Source organism: Rhinopithecus bieti, unplaced genomic scaffold (genome assembly GCF_001698545.2).
Source record: "Rhinopithecus bieti isolate Rb0 unplaced genomic scaffold, ASM169854v2 scaffold_33652, whole genome shotgun sequence".
NCBI lineage: Eukaryota > Metazoa > Chordata > Mammalia > Primates > Cercopithecidae > Rhinopithecus > Rhinopithecus bieti.
Window position 1 is genome coordinate 1,168,173 of NW_016814761.1, and position 11,266 is coordinate 1,179,438.

Genomic DNA, 11,266 nt, shown 5'->3' on the forward strand with positions numbered 1-11,266 from the left:
GTCAGGAGCTTCTGTGAGTGGGAACACGGGCCACCTCCTCCCATCGGACTGGGTATAGGAGGCACGAGGGGTTAGGGTAGGAACTGCAAATCATCACTGGTGGGGACTCCACTGCTCTGTTGTTTCTCCCTGCCTCTGACCGCAGACCTGATTATATTTGGAAAGAAAAATCATGATTATCAGTGAATGGCAAGTCATCCTATTGGTTGGGCACAGACATGGAAAGGACTAGCAGGACACACCTCTTCCAGCCTTGCTGAGATGCCTCTGAAGACAGGGAACTCACTACCTGCAGAGCAAGTCCGTTCTTGAGCAGCGCCAGCTCTCACATAGTTTTCCTTTGATGGAGTCTCAGGATGGCAACCCTGTATCTTCAGCCCAGACGTTGCAGTTCAGCTGTTGGAGGCTTGAGAGTAAGGGGAATCCTTCCTATCCACATCACTTGCTTGGCTATCCCAGTGTGACCTTCTAGATGCAGGACCAAAACAAAGAAGAGGAAAGAGGGCGGGGTGGGTTGGAGGCAGATTTAGCAGCATCATCTGCAAAGACAACAGGCAAATTTAAATGCTCACAAGAGGTGGGTAAACATGGAGAAGACACACACTCAGGGCAAACACCACATAAAGGCAAAGGCAGGCAGGATGGTGCCTTTAGGAGTCAAGCCATGCCAAAGAGTGCTGGCAAATCACCCAGGGAGAGACCTAGAACAGATTCTTCCTGTAGCACTCAGAAAGACCCAACCCTGCAGACATCTCAATCTCAGACTTTAAGCCTCCAGCACTGAGTCAATACATTTCTGACTGCTTAAGCTTCCCATCTGTGGGACCCTGTTACAGCAGCCTTGGCTGGCAAGGCAGCTGCTAAGTGCAGAGCCAGGATTACACAGAGCTGGATGCTCTGAGTTCAGTTCGGTGTGCTGAGATGTCCTTTTACTCACACCCAACCTTTCACTGAGGCCCCGCCAAAGGGAGGTGGAGTGAGGATGTGCTCAGCAAATGCTTGGAGGAGGCAGGGTGTGGAAGGATGGGGAACCAAATACCACCGATACCACCACGACCCCCACCAGCCTTTCTAATTAGAGAGCAAAGCAGATCCAGGCAGGAGGCAGTCAGGGGTGCAGCAGGACTGAGCTTCCACTCATGCAGGAAGACATGAGCCACCTGAGAAAAGACCCTATGCCCACTGAGTCCTGAACCTCTTTAAACCTCCAAGTGGTTAGGGATCAGCTCCAGGAGGAAGAACCGGCTGTGTCTGACAAAATTGACCGCCTTGGCAGCTGCCCGGGCTGGGCTGGGCTGGGTTGAGCTAGGCGCAGGGGCAGAGGGATGGGGCTGGGTGAGCAGGGACAGGGAGCCCCCGCTGCCTGCGGGTTGCCATGGTAACCGTGATCTTCCTAGTATGAGCCAGAGGGGGCTGAGGTCTGAGGGGATTTAGTGAAGACAAGGGTGCACGACGTACCGGGGGCTAGGATGGGGAAAGCCAGCGTTTACCGAGAGTTGAGCTTGTGCTGGACACGAAGCCAAACACCATCCTTAGCTTCCCTTGTTTAAAAAAACCCACAATAGCCCTTTGGGATGGGATTTTTTTTTTTTTTTTTTAAATCTCTCTTCTGCAGATGAGGAAACTGAGACCAAGGGAAGGGGAAAGTTCTGAGTCAGGTCAGACAGCTATTACGAGAAGGAGCCAGAATTTGCATCTGACCTCTCTGGCTCCAGAGTCCCTGCTCTTTCTTTCCACCCACCAGGCTGCCTCTGGGACTCAGCGAGTTTGTACTTTGAGGCAAGGAAAGGGACATTTATTTGAGCCTGCAGCCAGGCTTCAGGAGACAGATACCTGGTAGTCGTCAAGCCCCTTCCACATTTTGGAGTAAACCAAAAATTTACCAGACGGTAGAGCCTGCTTGCCTCCGAAGGCTGCCACCCTCCATCAGCCATATTAGTCAGATGGAAGAGGATAAAGACATGGTGGAAACAAAGCACTAGACATTCCACACAGGCCAAGCCGGGGCTGCACTGTACGTGCCCAGGCAAACTGGAAGATTATGGGGGAACAGGCAGAACTGGCATCAGACCAATCCTGACCAACTCTACTTTCTGCCAATGGTGATGGTCCAAGAAGCCAAGGAGCAGGCTGGAGCTGGGATCTAGCCCCAGCTCTGGGGTCAAGTCACAGACGAACACCACACAGACCAGATCCTGCTGCACAGATGAGGAAAGTAAAGCTCAGACAACTTGTCCAGGGATACAATGACCACAGCCCCATCGCACAACAGGCAGAGGGGTGGATTCTGAGGTCCTTTCCAGCTCTCATTTTCTTTATGTGGTGTTTACCCTGAGTGTGTGTCTTCTCCATGTTTACGTTTCTCCATTTTATGAGGGTCATGTCTGATTAGGCTTTACTTTGATGACCTCCTTTTAACTTGAGTATCTCTGTAAAGACACTATTTCCAAATAAGCTCACATTTCTGAGGCACTGGGGGGTTAGGACTTGAACACATGAATTTTAAGGGGATGGGATCGAACCTATAGCACAAGGTGTGGCCCTGGGCAAGTCACTTCACCTGTTGGGTCCTAAGAAAGGTTCACTTTGAAAGTGGGGGTAAAAATTGCCACATCCTCAGGGGATTGTAAGGACTGAATGAGACAATGTGTATAGGTTGGTTAGCCCAAAGCTAGCTATAGTGGGGTTGGTAATCATAACTGCTGTGAATTTCTGCTTGAGGGAGGGGACCATGACCATTGATGCATTTACTCTCAATGGACGAAGTGAAAGGAAGGGTGGAAAGCAAACTCTCAAGCCTCTTGGGGTTCATTGTTGCTGTAACCTGCCTCCTAGCAACCCCAATAGGGCTACACTTTTGCCATTCATTCACCAACTCCATCAATCTGTTTGACAAGTGCTGTGTGCATTTTATTTCATTTAATCGTTACAAAAGTATTAGGTTGGTGCAAAAGAAATCACAGTTTTGCCATAAAAATCATGGCCAAAATTGCTATTACTTTTGCACCAACCTAATATTAATACTATTATTGCCAATTAACAGATGAGGAAATTGGGGCTTTGGGAGGTGGCATGGCCTGCTCTTTGTTCCATGACACAAGGAATGGTGGGGGCTGGGCTCACCGGTTTGGCTGCGTGGATGTGCACTCGACTGCAGGGGTATGTGCCTGGGGCAGCTTGGCCTTTTCTGGCCTTTTCTCTCCACATGGGCTCCACAGATCCTTTGAGCCAGAGCTCCCTGACCCCCTTAGCAGCCCATCCCTGGAATGAATTCACAGTAGTTATGATTACCAGCCCCACTATAGCTAGCCTTGGGCTAACCAACCTATACACGTTATCTCATTCAGTCCTTACAACAATCCCCATGGGAACTCACACTCCCATGTTGTTGGCACTGGGTGCTGGAAGCCATTGGATTGCACCCCAGCACCCAGCCCTGGGTTATAATTTTTTGTATTTATGTCTTCCCTTTGCCTGTCATCAGGCTGTTTATCGGCACGCAGCGACGCATCACTCGTACGTGTTAAATGTATATACGTCTCTGTGTGTGTGTGTATGCCTTCCCCGTTCTATTTATGCAGTTCCTCGGAGGATTAATTTAGCCAAATAACTGAAGTTATTTAGGTAGCTGACATTCACACTGGAAAGAGAATGTGGGTGCGAAGTCAGCGAGGCACTGGCTCCGCTCCCAGGCCCTCCGAGACTCAGTTTCCTTCAAATTAAGGCCTTGCGTGGTAGAAAGTGCAGGAGCTCAGCTAGTCAAAGGTTCTAACCCAGGCCCTATAATGGTGAGCTGTGGATGCTGGGAAAAGTCCAAAGCTGGGCCTCAGTTTGTTCAGCTAAAAGAGACCTTTTCTCTTACAGAGAACATGCAAGCTTTCATTGGTTTAATGAATTTAAAGCTTTTTGTTCATTGTAGGCATTTGTATGTTAGTGGCACTCTCTCCTCTTTATCTGTCTATGTCTGTGCCAAGTTATGCGTAAGATGAAATGGAAATTCCCGGCCAGGCAGAGTGGCTTATGCCTTTAATCTGAGCACTTTGGAAGGCCGAGGCAGGTGGATCACGAAGTCAGGAGTTTGAGACCAGCCTGGCCAATATGATGAAACACCATCTCTACTAAAGATACAAAAAATAGCCGGGCTTGGTGGGGCGTGCCTGTAGTCCCAGCTACTCAGGAGGCTGAGGCAGGAGAATCACTTGAATCCAGAAGGCAGAGGTTGCAGTGAGCCGAGATCGCACCACTGCACTCCAACCTGGGTGACAGAGTGAGACTCCACTTCAAAAAAAAAAAAAAAGAAAAGAAAATTCCCTGGGTTGGCACCCGAGGTCCTTGGCATTCTGATCCTTATTGATCTTCCTTTCTCTGGAATTGTTACTCTCACGTACCTGGACATGATATAATTCAGTTGGGATGGTTGATGCTGTTGGTGCCCTTTTAAGTCTCTTCCTGGCACTTATCTTTCCTGTGTATGGTGACTCTACGGCTTCCACCAGCCAGCATACTGGAGGGCTTTCTCTGGTGGTCAGATTCCAGCTCACATGCCAAAGGGCAGGCTGGAGGTGGGAGCAGCTTCCAAACAAAGTAGCCCTGAACTACCAAAGTAGGGAAATGATACATACACACCCCAGTCGTTCATTCAGCGAATAACTCACAGGCCTGTTCTGTGCTCTTACCTACTGCTTCCCAGCAGGCTGGAACCCTGGTTGCCCCCTGCAGAAACCTGCTCCATAGCACTCTTAGTTGGCTTCCTTTTCTTCTCTTCCCTGTCTCACTCCCTCATTCTCCTACAGGCGTGTCTGGAAGTCACTTCAAAATAAACTCTATGCACTCAAATCCTTGTCTTAGGGTGTCATTTTGGAAAAGCCCAACCTAAGGCCACGTAGGATGGTGAGCGTTAAAGGTCTGAACTCTGGGGTACCCCCACCTCTCTTTGAAATCTGTTTTAAGAGGCAGTGAGAAATTATTTAGCCTTTCTGAGCCTCAGTTTCTTCATATGTAAAGTAAGGGCAGTAATGACAGTACCTGCCCCAACAGAGGCATGAGATGACCCACAGAGATAGACAAGGTCCTGTCCCTCTTTGGCCACTTGCCCTACTTCAGTTTGTTCCAAAACTCCCTTCACCCAGTTCACCTTGGGGATTCCATTATTTGTTGATTTGCACATGGTCTTTCTTCACATAGACTGTCCCCACCTCATCTAGATGATCAACGTTGTGAATGGGGGTCTCTGTCACTCTTGTTCACTGCTGTTTCTCAGAACCATGGACAGTGCCAAGCCCACGCTACTTTCCGAGCATGATCAGATCTCTCATTGCTCGCTCAGTGGCCCCCACAGGTGCGTTACCCATTCTTGGCTCTGATTTTGCTCTAGCACTTCCTGGCACCTTGGATTCCTGTTATATACAACTCTATTCATTATTTATAGCTCAGGAAGTGATCCCACGCTTGGTCATGGCTGACTGGATCTGGGATCAAGGCCTAAACGAAAAGCATCTGCCTGTAGGCTAATGGGAAGCCTGTGAGTTGGCCTGGGGTGGAGGCTTAACCCCAACCTAGCAACAATAAGTCATTGGTATTGAGCACATTCTGCACACCAGGCACAGCACTGAGCACTCCACCACACAACCTCCTTAACTCTCAACTGTCCTTTAAGGCTGGTGCTGTTGTTATCATGCCTCATTTCATAGATGCGAAAACAGACTTGGGGAGGTTACACAACTTGCCTGATGTTAGGATTTGAATCAGATCTGTCTGACTCCAGAGCAGTCACTAGGAATGCCTCCCTATCTTCTCCTTTGGGGTGGTAAATAACTAAAGCTCTCCAATCCTCCTTCTTGAACCATGAAGTTCTTAGTGCCCCTGCCCACAAATGTGTGGGGTGTGTGTGTGTGTGTGTGTGTGTGTGTGTGTGCATGAAAGAGACAGAGAGAGAGAGAGACTTAGGGAATAGGGAAAGGCAGATGTGGCCAAAAAGTTTGGTGAGAAGATTGGAAACTGAAGCTAGAGGTGAATAAATGTCTTAAGATCAGGGACCAAGAGTTGATAAAAGAGAAGCAGCAGAAAGGAAAGACCTGAGCTATGGGGATGGTGCCTGGGGGGGGATGGTCCAAGGCTTGCCCCATGACTGTGACCTTTTGATCTCTCACTGGGCACCCAGTGAGTGCCAGGCACCAACACTGAGCAAAGCTCCCATTCTCCATGAGGCCTGGCCCAGCAGTAGCTGGGATGGTTTCCCACCCCCCGAGGAACCCCAGAGCATATATTCTCTGCTATCTGAGTAGCCAGCCATGTGGCTACTCCCAATATCACCATCACACTGCACTCTTCCCTGACATCATCCCAACAATGGGTACCTCCATCCCCCTGACCTTGTGACATCATTTCATAGATGTCTTCTCCATACCACTCATATCACCTGCATCAGCACCATCTTTCATTTCTTCCTGCATCTGGCAAATATGTATAGAGCCTCTATTATTTGCCAGTACTCTTCTAGCCACTGGGGACACAGCAGTGAACAAAATCAAGTGTTGGCTCTCGGAGTCTTCCATTCATTCCATTTATCATCCTCACCACTCCCTCCGTGACCTTGGCTGCCAGCACCGTTATCGTCACCGTAATATCATCAACCATTGTTTCCTGAGCACTTCGTTTGGAGCTGAGCACACAAAAAAGTTACCCCATCCTTGCAGCCCATGTTCTGCTTCCTATCTTATCATCAGCACAGAGGGAAATCTCTCCTTACAGAGACACGCCTCCAGTTTTCCCTCAGAGTGTAGCCCCCAAAGCCCAATGGGTGGAGGAGGGCTGTCTGACCTGCTTGGAAATTTTCTTTCAGTGTAAAAAGGGAGCTGATGCTTCATCCCAGAGATAGCTGCATTTCCCCAAAGCAGGAAATGAAATAGCACAAAGACTGTGGTTCTCCCAAATGAAGAAAAAGTGCCCATGAGATGCCAGAAAGGGACTCAGGAGAACACTGTGGCTTGTGCTGGGCTCTGGCAGCCTCTGCCCATAAGAAGCATCTCGGCAAGACCCTCTTAAAGAGTAACTGACAGGAGGCCGGGCGCGGTGGCTCAAGCCTGTAATCCCAGCACTTTGGGAGGCCGAGATGGGTAGATCACAAGGTCAGGAGATTGAGACCATCCTGGCTAACATGGTGAAACCCCGTCTCTACTAAAAAATACAAAAAACTAGCCGGGCGAGGTGGTGGGCGCCTGTAGTCCCAGCTACTCGGGAGGCTGAGGCAGGAGAATGGCGTAAATCCGGGAGACGGAGCTTGCAGTGAGCTGAGATCCCGCCACTGCACTCCAGCCTGGGCGACAGAGCAAGACGCCGTCTCAAAAAATAAATAAATAAAATAAAATAAAATAAAATAAAATAAAATAAAAAAAGAGTAACTGACAGGGCAATAAGGGAGCATGGGTAGGGGGGAACAGATCATCTTTAATTCTCTGGTTGCAAATAAACTCATCTATTCACCCACGTGGCTCGTTTCCCCTCCTCCCCCTGCCCAGCATCTGGCTTCCTTCTAACCTGGCACTCCTTATTACAGAGGGCTCCATTAGCCCCCAGGGTTGGGATTTATTTAAATGGTGAGTGAGCTGTGTGGCCAAAGCCCGTGTTAAGCATTGTTTATTACAATCAATAAATCATGGTCTCGTATCTGATCCAGAGACGGAAATAGCTCGTGAGCCCAGGATGTGAGGGAGAGTGAGGTGAGCACAGCCCGAGATAAGACAGACTCAATTGAGGTCGGTCTCTCCACCCTGGGGCTGGGTGCTCTAGAGCTCTGGTCTCTCCTGACATTTCCTCTCCCACCTACCCCTTTGAGAAATCTCCCCCAGGGTCTGCCTTGTCTCCACATGAGAGAAGGCTGACCTGGGAGCAGAGGCATGGCTTGGAGAGCCAAGTGGGCTCCTCAAGAGGAGCAGAATCTGGGTGAGAAAATTGCCAGGTCTCCTTTGGTGACTTCTTTCCTGGTGGGTGGAAGGGTAGCTCCATATCCTGCCACTCTGGAAAGGAAGCAGGGTAGTAAGGAGACAACTTGAAATGCCCAAATCTGCAAGTCTGCAGCTTGGAAGGAGAGGAGCACTAAGGAGATGTAGATTCATTTAGTTTTAAGAGCACAGTTTTGGTATCACCAAGAGCCAGCTGGGTTCAAATCCCAGCTTCACCACTTCCTTCCATTAGTTACCTAACCTCTCTGTGTAAACTGGAGGAAAGAATATGGCTTTCTTTATAGGGTTATTTAGGAGAAATGCAAGGAGTTAATGTGGGTAGGAGTACTTCACACCAGGGCTGGCATATGGTTTCTGCTTAATAAATGGCACTTGCTGTGGTAGGCTGAATATGGCCCCCCCAATGTCCTTGTCCTAATTCCCGGAACCTGCAAATATCACTTTTATGGCAAAAGGGACTCTGCAGAATCATGAAGGATCTTGGGATGGGGACATTATCCTGGATTATTCCAGTGGGCTCTGTGCAGTCACAATGGGCCCTGGAAGAGAACACGAGATAATAGAGAATTCAGTGTGAGAAGAAGGCCATGCAACAAGAGAGGCAGAGAGAGAGAGAGAAGATGCCATGATGATGGCTTCGAAAGTGGAAAAAGGGTCCTGAGTCAAAGAATACAAGTGGATTCTAGGAGATAGGAAAGTCAGGAAACAGGCTCTGCTCTGGAGCCTCCAGCAAAAACCAGCCCTGTGAACACTGTGGTGTTAGCACGTAAGCCCCATGTCAAACGTTTGGCTTCTAGAACTGCAGGAAAAGCAATTTGTGTTGATTTAGCCAGTGAGTTTGTGATAATTTTAAAAGGATCAAGATGGAAAGTAATATATCTAGGAAGACCATGGTGCTGATGATGCCAGAGCCAGCTTCTCAGATGTCTCCCAGAGTCCCTCAGGTCATACATGGAACCCCATCCATCTTCTTGGAAGGAGGAAACCAGGCTAGAGAATGTTCTGCATGTGCCTACTTGGCATTACCAGTTCAGAGAAGTGGGAATGTGGAGCTTCACACAGATTTCTGATGGCCATGTAAGTGGCGGTCAAACCCTTTGTGGTCCCAGTCTTGTGGGTCACCACAAGCTCATCAAGCAGAGCTTAATACATGAAGTTTGTTTAGTCGACAGATGTCCTTGCACTGGCTGAGAGTTGGCCAGCTGATGCATAGAGAGGCAGGAGAGGCAAGAGCAAGTTCTGGGGGAACCTAAATGTGCAGGTAATTAGGAGTGAGGACTTGGCAGAACCAATTGTCAATATGGAGAACTGGACAATGGCTTGATAACAGGGTGAGGCAGTAGACCCCTTACCTGGGTCGAAGGTCAGGGCAAGCCTTCCTTGGTGAAGAGACATCCGAGCTGGTCCAGGGCCCCTTACAATGCCCCTGGCTAGGAGTAGAATTGGCCCTAGGCCTGAAGGTCTGGGGCAACCTACAACAGCATCTGTGAGCAAAAACCACCCAGGGAGATGGACTAAGGGACGGTGACAGTGGGAAGTTTCTCTTCCTTCAAATCATGTTCTTCTTTGGACAGAAGCATGGGCTCAATCTCAGGATCTACTCTGATAAGGGAGGGGCTCCTACTCCCAAGTGAGACAGATGAGCCACCCCCAGGAGTGACTCAGGCTGCTGGAAGCAGTAGGTGGCAGTTTCCTTTTCCTTTGTCTTTTTCCTAGGCAGGGTTGCCAGCTCTCCCGGAGGCTCCTTGCCTGTCCCAGAAAGACTGACGGGAGGAGTGGGAGATGGCGAGTGATGTTGGAGATGGGTGCTGGAACTGCCTCAGGGGAGATGCTGGGGAAGACGGTGATGAGGTGTCGCCAGCATGGATGATTCTGGGGTCTCCCCTGGTGGTTCTCTAATGCCGACACCTGAACTAGATATAGCAGAATCACCTGGGGAGCTTGTCTACAGAGCACACTCCAGGGACCCCCTGCAACAGATTCCCATTCAGTGGTCTGGGATGGGGCTTGACATTTGCATTTTTAGGGGGTAGGTTTGGGAGCCACCAGTTTGCATGGGTTTCAGACAAGCAATGTCCACAAGGTTCCAACAGACTTGGAGAATAGAGAGAGGAGGGAATAGGAAAAGCAAGATGAGGACGAAGAGAGAGAGGGCAAAGTCAGAGTAGAGGAGAAGAAAAGGCAATGAGTTGAGCAGCCACTATTCATGGAGGGCTCTCCAGGCACCAGGCTCATTTGTTCCTCCCTGGAATCCTTCGAGTTCAGTATCAGAATTTCCATTATTCTGTTGAGGATAATGAGGTCCAGGGAGGTTATGTGACTTGTCTAAGGTCACATGGACAATGGGTTGGAATGTGACCACTGCATACTGTCCATATTTGTGGTCATTGTGCTTACAGAACAGCCCTTTGAGGACTTGCGTCCCCTAAGTTGGATGACAGGGAAGAAACAAAAATGATTGTGTTTTTTTGTGTTCTTCGGTCTCTGGAGAAGAAGCAACTTCCCAGGTGGAGAGCGGAGGCTTCTGTGGTGGCCCCTGGTCCTTAACCTAACCCTAGGTTTTAGTGACTTAACCAGGAGTAAGTTCTTACGGTCCAAAACAGAGCACCTCAGGGACCTGACAGAGCCTATCCCTCTCCCCAACCTCCCAGGCCCACCCTGTCTCTAGCAGGCACCCAGCCCCTGCCTGGGGCAATCCCCTCTGGCCTTTCCATCAGCCCCCAGCCAGCTCCTGCTCCAGCTTCCTCTTGGTTCAGATCACAGCTGCATCTCTTACAATGGCCCTGGACCTCTGGATTTGGCTTCGTGAGTGGCTCGTCCCCAAGTGTTTCTGGCCCTTTCCCCCAAAATTTGCTTCCATCTCACCCAACAGGTTTGTTCTATTTCAAATGGTGAGCCCATCAGCAACCCTAACTGCATATCACTGCAGAACAGTGGTGCAGACAGACCCTGTACTTAAGGCATCATGTGGGAACTGGGAAGGAAAAGAAGCTTGTCTTACCCTATTAGATTTTATCTTATGTTTGTATTGGGAGAGTTGATCACATTGTCTCTATCCTGGGATCCCCAGACAGGGCCCATCCTAAAGAGCTGTGGGTATCACACTGCTTTAGGTGTGATCATCATCATCAGAGGGGGAAGGAAGTTGAGAAGGAGGAGGAGGAAGGGGAACGAGGAGGAGGTAAAGAAATAATGGCCTGCTTCTCTCTTCCCTCCACCCCCTTATGGGCCACTTTCAGCACAGCAGCCAGAAACACAACTATGGTGCATACATTTAAAGATCTCTCTGTTGGTTTCTCTGGCAT